This window comes from Notamacropus eugenii, chromosome 4 (assembly GCF_028372415.1).
Source record: "Notamacropus eugenii isolate mMacEug1 chromosome 4, mMacEug1.pri_v2, whole genome shotgun sequence".
NCBI lineage: Eukaryota > Metazoa > Chordata > Mammalia > Diprotodontia > Macropodidae > Notamacropus > Notamacropus eugenii.
The window spans coordinates 441,494,080-441,508,137 of NC_092875.1; the positions used below are offsets into that span (position 1 = coordinate 441,494,080).

General features: G+C 40.9%; 1 protein-coding gene across 16 annotated transcripts in view; it reads right to left on the reverse strand.

The window, feature by feature from the left end:
* MAPK4 (mitogen-activated protein kinase 4) overlaps positions 1-14,058 on the reverse strand; it is a 222,044-nt gene that overhangs the window by 121,385 nt on the left and 86,601 nt on the right. For 5 of the 16 annotated variants that reach the window (XM_072606040.1, XM_072606036.1, XM_072606042.1 and 2 more), the window contains one exon: positions 9,993-13,258. The exons of 8 other annotated variants lie outside the window; for them this stretch is intronic. The gene's annotated coding sequence lies outside the window, so the exon portion shown is untranslated. Of the gene's footprint in view, positions 1-9,002; positions 9,967-9,992; positions 13,259-14,058 lie in introns of those variants that run through there. 3 more of the 16 variants (XM_072606037.1, XM_072606038.1, XM_072606043.1) reach the window with 3 other exon arrangements.

A 14,058-nucleotide genomic window follows, 5' to 3' on the forward strand; every position in this document is an offset into this window, starting at 1 on the left:
TCTAGGAGCTTTCCTTTGGGGATCTCTTTCAGGAGGTGATTGGTGAATTCTTTCCATTTCTATGTTACCCTCTGGGTCAAGAATATCAGGGCATCCTGGAAGATGATGTCTAGACTCTTTTTTTTGATCATGGTTTTCAGGTAGACCAATAATTTTAAAATTATCTCTCCTGGATCTATTTTCCATGTCAGTTTTTTTTCCAATGAGATATTTCACATTGTCTTCTATTTTTTCATTCTTTTGGTTATGTTTTGTAATTTCTTGGTATCTCATAAAGATATTAGCTTCCATCTGCTCCATTCTAATTTTTAAAGAACTATTTTCTTCAATGAGCTTTTGAGCCTCCTTTTTCATTTGGCTAATTTTGCTTTTTAAAGCATTCTTCTCCTCGTTGGCTTTCTGGACCTCTTTTGACTTTTGGGTTAGTCTATTTTAAAGGTGTTATTTTCTTCAGCATTTTTTTGGGTCTCCTTTAGCAAGCTGTTGACTTGCTTTTCATGATTTTCTTGCATCACTCTCATTTCTCTTCTCAATTTTTCCTCCACCTCTCTTACTTGATTTCAAAATCCTTTTTGAGTTCTTCCATGGCCTAAGACCACTGCATAATTATTTTGGAGGTTTTGGATGTAGAAGCCTTGACTTTGATGTCTTCCCCTGATAGTATGCTTTGTTCTTCCTCATCAGAAAGGATGGAAGAAAATACCTTTTCACCAAGAAAGTAACCTTCTATAATTTTATTTTTCCCCTTTTTGGACATTTTCCTAGCCAGTTACTTGACTTCTGAGTCCTCTGTCAAGTGGAGGTTATACTCTAGGGACCTCTAAGTTCTCAGTTCCTCTAAGGTGGCACAATCAAGGATCTGCATTCTGGTCTGTGAGCAACCATAAGTACTCTTTTCTGCAAGTAGGATTCCCTCTCCACAGTTATCACCAGTTCCACCAAGCCAACACTCCTCCTCATCCTAGGACTGCCCCTCAGAACTGACAGTCACTCGATTCTCCCAGTGTCTTTAATCTGATGGCTCCAAAAGTGTATGCTGCAGTTGCCCTGGGGCCAGGGCTGGGACCAGACCACATTCCCCTCTCACCCAGGTGAAAGAGTTTTCTCACTGACCTTTGAAGTTGTCTTTGGTGTTTGTGGGTTGAGAAATCTGGGAACTTCAGCTGCTACCTGTGATTCTCTGCCCTCAACACTGCTCCAGTCCTGTTCATGCTGCACAGGCCAAGGTTGGGCTGTACTCTGCTCTGAGCCCAGTGAGACAAACCTTTCCTATTGTCCTTCCAGGCTGTCTTGGGTTGGAAATCTCTTTCACTCTGTCATTTTGTGGCTTCTGCTGCTCTAGAATTTGTTTAAAGTAATTTTTTACAGGTATACTATGGGCTAGGGGGGAGAGCTAGAGCAGGTCCATCTTTCTACTTGGCCATCTTGGCTCCACTCCCATTATCTCTATTTTATAGAAGAGAAAACTTAATTCAGGTAAATTAAAAGAACTTGTTCAAGATCATATAGTTGGTAAGTTGCAGATCCACGACTTGAACCTAGGTCTTCCAATAACACAGGATTAAAGAAAGATCTTAGCATTGCAGACTTTGGAAGTTGAAAAAGACCTCAGTGGCCACCTAGTACAACACATACATATGGGAATTTCCAATTCAGCCTGACCAATAATTGGTAATCTGGCCTTTCTTTCAACATCATTGAGGATGGTGAGTCCATCCCCTCTCAAGGAACCCATTTCATTTTGGACTGCTTGAATCATATGAAAGATTTTCCTGACATCAGGTCTAAATTTGCTTCCTTGTAAATTCTTCGCTCTGGTTTTGCCCTCTGGGGCCAGTGGTATGAGTGATGTCTTTTGACTCACACATAAACTGTATTTAAGTGAGGAAGAATTGTTCAAAGTATGATTTCATATTTATCATTAGCATTCTAACATGTATGGAATTGCTGGCAATAGACTGGGTTTTTCTGTTAAAACATTTCCTCCAGATTTCCAGGTGGGGAGCATGAGCTGAAAATAATTTGACATATGCCCAACTCACGTGTCCCTTTGTGTCATGTTTGGCTCTGGAACAAGATCATACTTCAAATGAGGAGGTCTAATTAGATAAACTCAAGTCCCTATCCATTCTAATACTTGATATTTAAGATTTGAAAGGGTAGTCAACACAACACCATCATATTTAGAGATGGGAAGGCCCTCTCCAATGCACCCCTTTTTATAGTTAAGGTAAGTTTAGCCCAGAAAGGTTGACTAGTCCAAGGTCACACAAATAGTAAATGTGCAAGTCAAGATCTGAACCCAGGTCCTCAGAATGTAAATCCAGCACTTTCCACACTTTTTGTTTTTAATTTTTACAATTTGACTTTCCTCTGTCTAAAACCTAGATTTAGATAAGCCCTTTTAAAATAGCAAACAGATAATAATCTCTGATAAGCTTTGTAAAATGTTTATAGAATTTGTATGACTTTGTATTTGGGGATGATTATAATCTCCAGCTGGAGGCTGGTAGGCTTATGTCCTCCCTAAAGATTATTAATTATTTAGGGTTGTTCAAACATTGTGCCAGGTGGACTAAGATTCTTTAGTGTAAGATACTAGGGGAAAAAAGTACTTGAAAAGTCAATGACTCAATTTCTCTAAGACCCTGGGGCTGGGAATATGGGCAAATGGGTCAAATACATGCCAGTTGATTTTCTAAAGACTGAAAAATATTTAATCAGGGGAAGAGTGCAAAAAGGGTTATCCCATGGAATATGCTCAGAGTTGTCCAACCTGGTTCATTATAACATCGGGCAACTACATTAGGGGAATCCATTAGGTGAGTGTGCACCTAGGCTCCTGGCTGCCTCTGACACTTTATTTTCTTTCCTGAGTAGGTGACCAAATAGTCAACCTTAAGATGGATGTGAACAAACTTGGAAGTAACCATGTGGGTTCAAGAGGTCCAGAGATCCATCAAGGCCAGTGGACTGGCAGAAAAAGGAAATTTTTTAATCAGAGAGGACCAGCAGAAGAGGGACATGTGAAATTGTTTAGAAAATGCAGAGCCAAGGTGAAACATAGCCATGCCTATTTGCTGGTCCCTCAAATTACTTTATGTTCTGTGGAGTTTTGATTATTAGATTCCCAGGAGAGATCATAACAAACTAAGTTACTGAATCTGTCATTCAGTCAGTAGGTTCTGTGAGTCTTTTGTGTTTTAAGTATTTCCTATGTGTATAAGAAAAAAAATACTTGTCCCATACTTGACTGATGTTGTATATTAAGTTCCTTTTTACTTTCTTTTTTGGGATAACCTAGATATTGACCAAAACATAAGCTTTAAGTAATTTGTCCCCAGGGCATCAGGGTGGGAGATTTAATGAGCTAAAAGTTGTGAGAAAAGAGGGCTTAACCTTGCTTTTATTAGAAGTCAGGCTTCCCCAGGACTGAACCCAATCCAGACTGTCCATTTGGGTCCAGAGCAGATAAGCTCTAATGTGAGGGAGGGGGAGGGATGCAGTGTCCCAGAAGCAGGTTCTTAATGTAAGTAGACCTCTATCTTTTAAGCACCACTTCCTCTATTCTTGGTAACCTACCCCTGATTCTGCATCACCAATGTGTCTGGCCCTCTCTGAATGGGAATCTTTCCAGGTGTGGCCTTTCACAGCCCCTCAGCTTGGGAAGTCTTAAGCCTGCCCCACAGGAGACTCCTTGGTAAGTACCAATCCCAATTTAGTTTGGACTGGCCTGATATCAGCTCCATAGACTGAATGAGCTTACTCTTAGCCTGACCTTTCCTGATTTAGAGCATCCAAGCTGGAGGAGAGTCCTGACAGATAAGGAGCCAAGAGAGAAAATACCCAAGAGCCAGCTGAAATGAAGGTCACATAAGCCATGCCTCCCTCCCTCAGGGGAGAGAAGTAAAAATGTAAAGCTGAGACCGTAATTCTGTCATCTCTCTCCCTCTGTTACATGTCCAAGTGAAAACATCCATTCATCTTCCAGATTAATGGGGGAAACACAAATAACCAAGAAGCTGATTTCACTCTGCCAGTGAGCCCAGGAAAGGCACCGTGATAAATGATGTCTAAGGGAGGAATGATATTATGCACCAATTACCATAGAAGTAGAAGTCATGTCAGCATGGAAAAGGCAGTTCAACTTTCTGAACAGCAGGGAGGGTGGGGTTCCAAGGTGAAGAGGATGGAGTAGGTGGTTATTTATTTCTGAATGGACATAAGAATCCTTTGACAAGGCCCCTTGTACATCTGTGTGAGAGTTTATTATGCTGGGAAAAAAGCAAGTATGTATGGTAGGTGGGGGAGATCAGGGTCAGCAAATCCTTCTGCCCCAATAGCTCCCAGTGGGGGCTGGTGAATGACAGAGCGTGGGTAGATATTAGTGAGAGGCATAAACCAGAGGAACAAAGAAAAAAAGGTAAAGAAAGAGCATAGGGATAAAAAGGGAGTGGGAAAAGATCAGGTAAGGTAGGAAGTTCAAAACGAACAAAGACACACAGGATGGGGAGTGGCACAGAGAATGGCAATTACCAAGGGGACCAGCTGTACCTAAGGTTACCAACCTTTGTAGCAGTACATAGCTCCTCAACCAACCAATGGGTAGTCCACACCTATTTGTACTCCAAAGGGGCCTGGTATTTGAGTGGAAAGAAAAGGAAAACTGGGGCAGATCTGCCAAAAACCACCCCCTTAAGGAACATCACACAGAAGAAATAATTTTGTGCCACCTTTGCCATTCTCCCTTCCGCTGCTGCAGCCCACACTGACACCCCTCCCCCAATCATGGTACTGACTAGTGTTTCCCAAACTGTGTCCCAGAGAGCCCTGGTACTCTATAAGAAAATGTTCTCTTTCTAAAATACCAACCACGATTTTAGACTTTAATCAAAAATACTTTTGTGTAGCCATTTTTTTAGCAGAAAAAATTGGGCTTAATTTTCCTAGTTGTCCTTTATCCTTATTTCATATCTCTTCAACCCATATATAGCTACCATAATCTATGTGACGCCCTCAAAATATGTGGCCAAATTAGCCTGGGAAACATAGCTTTGTATCATTCTTGTGACATTCAGTCCTATGACAGCTAATATTTGTGTCCTGTGTGATTACTAAACTTGTCTCCCATGTGTGTTTTGTCAGTGTGGAGCAAAGGAGAACAACATTGGACTTGGACTCAGAAGATTTGGATTATGAGTTGTGTAAAGTTGGATAAGAAGCTCAATCTCTCTCAGCTTCAATTCCCTTATCTATAAAATAGGAAATCAATATTTTCCCCATAGGGCTATTTGTGAGTAAGGCTGGAGAAAAATAGTACCATCATTCCCGGCTTAACCGCATAGGGTGACTGCTAGGTTCTGCACTAGCCAGACTACAGCAAAAGAAAGTCACAGCTTTGTTATTAATGACACATGGATATAATAAAGTTAAATATACATACCTACACACATATGTATATGTGTGTGTATATATGTATTGTGTATGTATGTGTGTATGCACATATGTGCCAGGAACCTGGTCATTGCCAAGGACAATGACCTTGCTTTTTCTGCTTAGTTTCTGGTTTTGCTCAGCTTTACCCGTATGTCAATCAAAGAAAATTTGGGGAGAAAAGAGCTTCCTACCTAGACTGTACTTGGGTGCTGCTTTTTTTCCTTAGTCCCCAGAACTGATTTAAGGAAGGTGTGATCTCCCTTAAACCAAATGATATGGTAGACAAAGTCAGGGGCCAGGCCTGAAGTCAGGAAGATTCATCTTCCTGAGCTCAAATCTGACCTCAGACATACAGCAATGTGACCCAGGGCAAGTCACTTGACCCTGTTTGCCTCAGTTACTCTTCTATAAATTGAACTAAAGAAGGAAATGCCAAATGACTGCAGTATCTTTACCACGAAAACCCCAAATGGGGTCACAAAGCATCGGACATGACTGAAATGACTGAAAAACAACAACAAGAAAAACCTTTCTAAGGCTAAATCAAGCAACCATATGGAACTATAAGTTTTAAATTAGCATCATATAAGTCATTATGTCAGACAACCTTACCCTAAGATCCTTCTAGGTACTTTTTTTTTCTGGCTGCCTTGAGTTAAGTATAGTGGGGTCCTAGCCCTAGCAAGCATATACTGAAAGACCTCCGTCTGTCTTTTTCAGGGACAGACTTTCTGGCTACCACATCTTAGACAGACAGGAGCACAGAATGTCTAGGAGACCAGAGATGCCCAGCAGAAACAAAGAGACATCCACTTGAGATGTGACATCCAGCATCCAGCAGACACAACATACTCACTGGAGAACTGAGGCATATCATCTTATGAGCAGAATGATGACATCACCACATGGCACTGTCAGCTCTGCAGCATCAGATGTGTGACTGGCATTGGCTACACAGAGCACTGTATTCCTTGATGTATGTTACCTGGCCACAAAGGTCCCCTGGTCATGCATGCTCTCGGTAACCTTTGTCACCTGATCATACATGTTTCTTGGCCATTCATATTCTCTCCTTGTATGCCCTTCATGTGTATTTTCTACATGGGGTCCCCATCCATTGTTAGTATGGAAACTTAAACCACAGTACACATAGGGCAGGTAGGAAGATCTTTTCTCATCATTATTTATCTAAGTCACTATCTTTTGGTTGGACTAATGCACCTTCTGGTGGGCTGGTAAAAGCAAATATATCAGTGAGGATTGTGAACTATGGTTTTGGCTAAATGCTAACACACAAATTGATCCTGATCCTGGGGTGAATATTCCAGGGGTCCAACACATGATATGGAGTGCTCCAAGTGTTGCAATAAGTACAGTGCAAGTTCCTCAGGAGTGGAGGCCATGATGTTTGCTTATGTGGATGCCCACAGTGCTGGGCGCATTGTAGGTGACTGAATAAATATTGGTGGAAACAGATAAATATTCCTGGTGCTTGTGGTTCTTTGTGGGGGGGGGGAGGGTAATAGGGACTATCTGCCTCCCAACCTCCCATGTTCTACCATATGTTAGCCACTCAGTACATATCCCCAATACAAAGGTCATATAGTGGGTCCCAGCATTTCTCAATGCATGCCATCCCCTTCTCCCTAGCTGTTGCCCTGCTGAGGAACAAGGCTAACAGAATGGTCAGACTGCCCAAGATTCAGCTTTTCCGAGTTAAAGCAAGATGACCTAGGGGATAACACTGCAGCCAAGACACAAGATCCATTTTCGTAGCTCTTGTCCTCCAGATTTCCCCAGTGACCAGCTTAGAATTACTGGCACCTTCTTTGGACAAAGCTTCCTTTAGACCCAGCATTTTTAGAGCCTACTGATTGGGGCTCTTCAGCACATTTTCCAAATCCAGAAATGATTATGGGGACAATCAAACCGATGTTTTAGAAAGAGGCTTTAGCTGAAAAAAAAAATACATGGCACTGTTTACCCAGGAAAACTACCTGTACTTCCTAGAAAAGATTTACTAAATTGAAAAAGGAAAATCATTCATCTTATACTCATGTTGTACTTAAAGTAAACACTATTTATCAATGCGGGTAGATCATACTTTAAACGCAAACAATGTATGAAAATCTGGATTTTTTAGAAAAGCCTAGTCAAGTGATTTGTTGCTTTCCGAAAAGGTTTTACCACTGGTTTCCTTAAAATAAAAAACTCCTAAATGGATTTAAACAGTGATTCGAACCCAATCCTGTCACTAGGCACTTGTATGTACTTTGAGAGGTGCTCCAAGCAGAGTTCAGTGATTATCCAAAATGGACAATGCCCTTTGACCCTCTGGTTCCCCAAGTCCACTGGGACTTTATATCAAAATATCATTAAAAGTAAAAGAATACCTACTCATACAAAAATATTAATAATACTTTCATTTGTAATACCACAACGCAAGAAACTGCCTATATGTCTAACACTTGGAAAATGGCTGAATAAATGATGACACTCAAATGTAAAAGAATTTTATGGTCCTAAGACAAATAACAGATGTGAATATAAGAATACATGGAAAGATTTATCTTAAGAGGTTCTCACAGCAAGATGAGTGGAAGTGGACAGTACCCTAGATGATAAAAACTAAGCTAAAAACAAATAAACAAACAAACCAACCACAGGGTTTGTCAGATAAAATCGGAAAGGACAAAGAGGACTTGTTTACTGTTTGTTAATCTGTTTCATTCTGCCTCATTAAAATGTAAGATTCAAAGGCTCAAAGAAGGAAAACCAGCAATGGATCAGCCTAGGAATCAGGAAGACTTGGATCAAGTCCCATCTAGAAAATGAAGTCCCTTCCCACTCTGGATCTACAGTCCAAAGATCCTGTCTTTTATGGGAACCTCATGATGCCCCCAATCCTTCCGCACCCCCTGCTATTTTCTAAGACCATCCGCTGCAAAGCAGTGCTAGCTCTGTATGGGGAGAGGGGCTTTTCTCATGAGAAGTTACACTAAAGAAACTGCAGGTCCAGAAACAGGCAAACAAAAGCTTATGTTGAAGGTTTTATCTATCTTTCTGTTCCTTGTTTTTATGTCCATTTGATTATTTTGTGAGTGGTTATCTAATTAATAATAAAAAGGTTTTTGTGAGGGAAAAAGACTCCCTAATGACAGTTTAAGGGGGTGCAGTGGATAGAATGCCAGCCCTGGAGTCAGAAAGACTCATTTTCCTAAGTTCAAATCTGGCCTCAGACACTTACTACCTAAATGACTCTGGGCAAATCACTTAACCCTGTTTGCCTCACTTTCCTCCCCTGTAAAATGGGAAGGAAATGCCAAACCACTCCAGTACCTTTGCCAAGAAAACCTCAAATGAGGTCATGAAGAGTCAGACATGACTGAAATGACTGAACAAAGTGACAATTTACATTTATAGAGCCCTACGAGATTTTGAAGTGTTTTACACAGATGTCATTTGATTTTCACCCCAGCAATAGGAGGTACAGTAGGTGGTGCCACCTTTATTACTGCTGTTTGACACCTGAGGAAACTGAGGTTCAGAGAAATTAAGAAACTTACCTAAGGTCATGCATGAACTCGGATTCAAATCCAGGTTTTCTGACTCCCAAGTCTGGGGCTTTCAACTCTGCCAAGTTGCAATAAAAAGACTGATTACTGCCTCTCTTACCTCATAGGTCTACCATGTGTGCTATAATAAATAATTCCAAAAGAGCTATTTAAGTTTCCTGAAAGGGGCATGCTATAAATTATTTTGTCTTAGTGGTATTTTTGTGAATAACAATACCAAATCTATGTGCACAGACATAAATCTGATTCCAAGGACTCTGTCTCTAAGAACAAAACACAGACAGAGACAGACACACACAAACACAAATCTTTTCTGTTTAACAACCTATGGCATGAAACTATAATATTCTGAAGTCATTTTTTGACTCTGTTATCCACAATGCTTCCCCATCACTTGAAGTTTAAGGACTGCTTAGGTTCATTCTGAGGCTTTAAGACTTTTTCTCTTCAGTTGCCCATGGAAAGCTCATCAATCCCAAGATAGTGTGTCCTAGGGTAAATGATCAGAGTCCAGGGGTGGGGAACCTGTGGATTTGAGGTCACATGGGGCACTCTAGGTCCTCAAGTACAACCCTTTGACTGAATCCAAACATCAGCCTTGAGGCCACATGTGGCCCTTTGACTGAATCTAAGTTTGGACCTAAAGGACCCTGATTATTCTGTTAAGAAAGTAGTATGAACTCAGCCGTTTCTGTTGTATTGGGATAACGTATTACTGGGCTAAGATAGGGGAATGTCTTGCGTCACATAGAGGAATTTTCCAGCTAACTGAAGCTCATGTCTCCAAACACCAGAACTTCATTCATTACAACTATTTTCATGGAAATTGTTCTAAAATATTCCTTGCCTACATAAACAGAAGATATTGAACAGATTCCAATCCTTTTTTAGTGAGTCAGGGTTATTACCAGGAGCATCTATTCTTTACGTAGTACTTTCCAATATATAACAGAGTTACACAGCACAGTAATACATACATACCATACATACACGTGTACATTCACTTTTGCATTTTTCTGTCTCCTTCACTGTCATGCCTGCTTCCATCTAGGTAGGTGCTGGTCTGCCTTCTTCTAGTTTGTTGCTTTTGATGTAGGAAACCAGATAACTTGAGCTAGGCATGTGTTAGTACTATAGATGCATTTAGATTTTATTAATTCAGTAGGCAGTTATTGAATATCTATTATATGCATAGCACTGTACTGGGCACTGCAGGGGGAATACAAATAAGAGTGAGATTTGACCCCTTGGTGTTCAGGTCCTTACAATCTACTCAAAGGAAAAAAAATTATATAATAGTCTAGATATTACCTCAAGCTGAATATATCTAAAAATGAATTCTGCACATGGATCAAAGGATCCTAGACTGGACTAGAATGGACCTAAGAGGCCATTAAGTCTAACTCCTTCATTTAACAGATGGGGAAATTGAGGCATAGGGAGATTTAAAAGGTTTGTCCAAGGTCATACCAATAGCAAGAGTCAGAATTTTAACCCAGATTCTTCAACTCCAAAGACAGTGTTCTTTCCCCTAGATCAGTCCACTATCTCTCCCTCTTGATTTTCCTATTTCTAATGGCACCATCGTTTTCCTAGTCACCTTAGCTTAGAACTTTGGAATCATTTTAAAACTTTTTTCTCCTATTCCATCTAGCCACCAAGTCCTTCTAACTTTTTTTTCTAATGTCTCTAGCATTCATCCCCTCCTTTCCAGCTCTACTTCCACAGTCTTCATTTAGCTCCCTTCCTCAGACTACTCACTTTCTCCAACCTCTTTTCCCTCCCTACACTTAGCTGCTAGAGTTGACTTACCAGGCAACAAAGTGGCCCAAAGGATAAAGTGCTGGGCCTGGAGTCAAGAAGGCCCAAGTTCAAATCCAGCTTCAGCTACTAGCTGTGTGACCCTGGGCAAGTCACTTAACCTCTGGCTACCTCAGTTTACTCCTCTGTAAAAGGGTGTAATAACCTTTCAGGTCTGTAATGAGGATAAAATGAGATAATGTTGGTAAAGCACTTTGCAAACCATAAGGCACTACATACTTGACAGCCATTATTCTTAAAATACTGCTTTCCATACTTGGGCAAGTCACAACTTCTTGGAAACTTGGTTTTGTAATAGGCAAAATGATCACAATGGTATTTACTCTGTCTATATCATAGGATTTTTAACAGAATCAAATGATATAATGATGGTATCAAAATAATTAAATGATATAATAATGGTAGAGAATTCAACAAGTGTGATTATTAGTCTTATATGGATACTATGACAATACATTGATCATGTTAACAGTAGGAAAATTATTATGACTTATTTTGTTCAGAACTGTTATTTCATTGATGTGAAGAACTCCTGGTGAGAAAACATTCCCACTACTAATGAATTGTCTATAGGAGTAAGAAAGTTGCCTGGGGATGATGAATGGTTAAATAAATTGCCTATAGTCATACAGCTGGTATATATCAGAAGGTCTTGAATCTTCCTCTTTCTAATTTCAAGACTAGGTCTTTACTACATCATGCAAACTCTGAATTTATTATAGTTAATTGTCAATAATAAAATATTATTATAATTGTAATATGTTATAATTACAAAATGATAATAATGATAAATGCAGGATCAGGAATTTTTCTGGATATGCAAGGACTGTGAGTGCAGGTCTTCAGAAGGCCAGTGGAACAAATTGGGAATATTTAGCCTGGAAAAGGGAAAGGGGAAGACTCAAGAGGGACATTGTAGCTGCCTTCATGTATGTGATGGGTTGTCATGTTGGGGCAGCTAGGTGGTGCAGTGGATAGAGCACTAGTGCAGGAGTCAGGAGGACCTAAGTTCAAATCTCACCTTAGACATTTGACACTCACTAGCTGTGTGACCTTTGGCAAGTCACTTAACCCCAATTGCCTCATCCCGGGTCATCTCCAGTCATCCTGATGACTGAATCACTGGATTCATATGGCTCTGGAGGACGAGTGAGACTGGTGACTTGTACAGCCCTCCCTCACTCAAAACAAAGTCAAGTGCAAGTCATATCATTATTTCTCTGATGACATGGTCTTCTTCAGCAATGAAGGACAAACACACAGGTTGTCAAGTTGGAAAGGAGGGGCAGAGCTAGGAGCAATAGGTAGAAATGACAATGTGGCCCATTTAGGCTTGATATATTGAAAACTTTCCTAACAATTAAAGCTGTCCCAAAATGGACTGGGCTGCCGTGGAAGGCAAAGGGTAATCTCGCGCTGGATGTCATTAAGCGGAGACCCATTTGTCAGGCATGGGGTAGAGAAATCCTTGGTTAGATACTAATGGGACTGGAGGTCCCCTGGGGGTCCCTTCCAAGTCTGTCTCGATGATGCTAAAACATTTATTAGAAGCACGGCCACAGGCAAGATTACTTTACTAGTATGAGCTTTGGGTTCCTCATCTGCAACACGGAGCAGTTAGGTGGTACAGGGGATAGAATGCTGGGCTTGGAGTCAGGAAGACTCATCTTCCGGAGTTCAAATCTGGCCTCAGACAATAGCTGTATGACCTTGGGCAAGTCACTTAACCCTGCTTGCCTCAGTTTTCTCATCTGTAAAATGACCTGGAGAAGCAAATAGCAAAGCACCCCAGAATCTTTGTCAAGAAAATTCCAAATGGGGTCACGAAGAATTGGACATCTCTGAAATGATAACAACAGCATGATGTGATTAGATTGAGATGAACTCTTCAGTTTTCTATGTTTCTTTGAGTCCTACAATGGTAATGACTCTACTTTGTACTCCAAGTACAAAGGGAGATGAGGGGTCATACTCCCCTACCGGGAAACAATACAAAAGAAGAAGGAGTTGGCCTCAGACCCTAGATTCCTGAGGATAACTAAATAATTGTTGGGACAAATAAATATTCAACAAGTGATCAGGCCTCAGAGAAAGTGCAACACATGCTTTTTGCTGCCAACCCAAACAGAGAAATCGCACAGTCTGTGATTCCTAGGCTGGGCAATGAGTGGCACAGGAACACCCAACTTCTCTGGCTGGGATCTCTGTCCCTGGGTCCACTTGTCTCTCATTTATACCTGCCTCCTTGGTGGTCAGTCTGAGCAGGCATCACTGAAGGCTTGTGGCAATTTAGGAACTATATACTTGCTCTGTGTGTGGACTGACCGACCGACTCTGCTTTTCACTCTTCTGTCTCCCGTGCTTTGTCTTTGGGGTGCTCCCTTTTCATTCTTCATCTCCAAGAAGAGTGAATCACTGTTCTGTCCCTAATCAGCATTAGGAAAAGGTTGGGTGGAGGAAATAGTTAAAGATCAGGGTTAAAATGTTTTGTTTTGTTTTTCCTAAGTAGTGGCTGTTGTTGTCTATCCTTTGTTCTTGAAAAGGACCTTGACTTCAGGTAGGTGACATACAAGTGAACTGGATTTAAGTGAGACAGAGCTGTGCAAAGTCATCAGTCTCACTTTTTCCTCCAGTCATCTTGGTCCAGTTAAAAGATATAGATTAGGATGACTGGAGATGGCCCTGGATTTAGTGGGAGGTGTTGGCCTTTTTAAAGCTAAGGTCTTTCCCAAGTTTCAGTTCAACTGAGGCAACAACCAATCAGTGATTAAATACACGTGGCATGGCGCAGTGGAAAGCCTGCTAGATTTTGAATCAGACGACCTGAGTCCAACTTGGCTCTCACTACCAGTATGACCTTTGGAAAGCCATTTAACTTCTCTTGGCTTCCGTTTCCTAATCTGTAAAGTGACAAGGATTAGACTCCATGGCTTCTGAGGTTCCTTCTGTCTCTAAACTTATGACTCTATGAATTTCATATTTATACATATCTCTGAACTGAGGTAAAAAGCAACTTATACTTCTAAAGTAGTTTATAGTTTATAAAACATAGCTGTGAGGAGGGTAGCACAAGTATTCTCTTTCCTTTACAGATTTAAACATTGAAGCTCAGAGAGAGGAAGTGGTCACACTGCTAGTGAGATCTGGAGTCGGGACTGAAAACCTTGACCAAGTTCAGGGCTCTTTGCACAAGGGGAACAAATGGGGGAGTGAAGGTGGGAAAGAC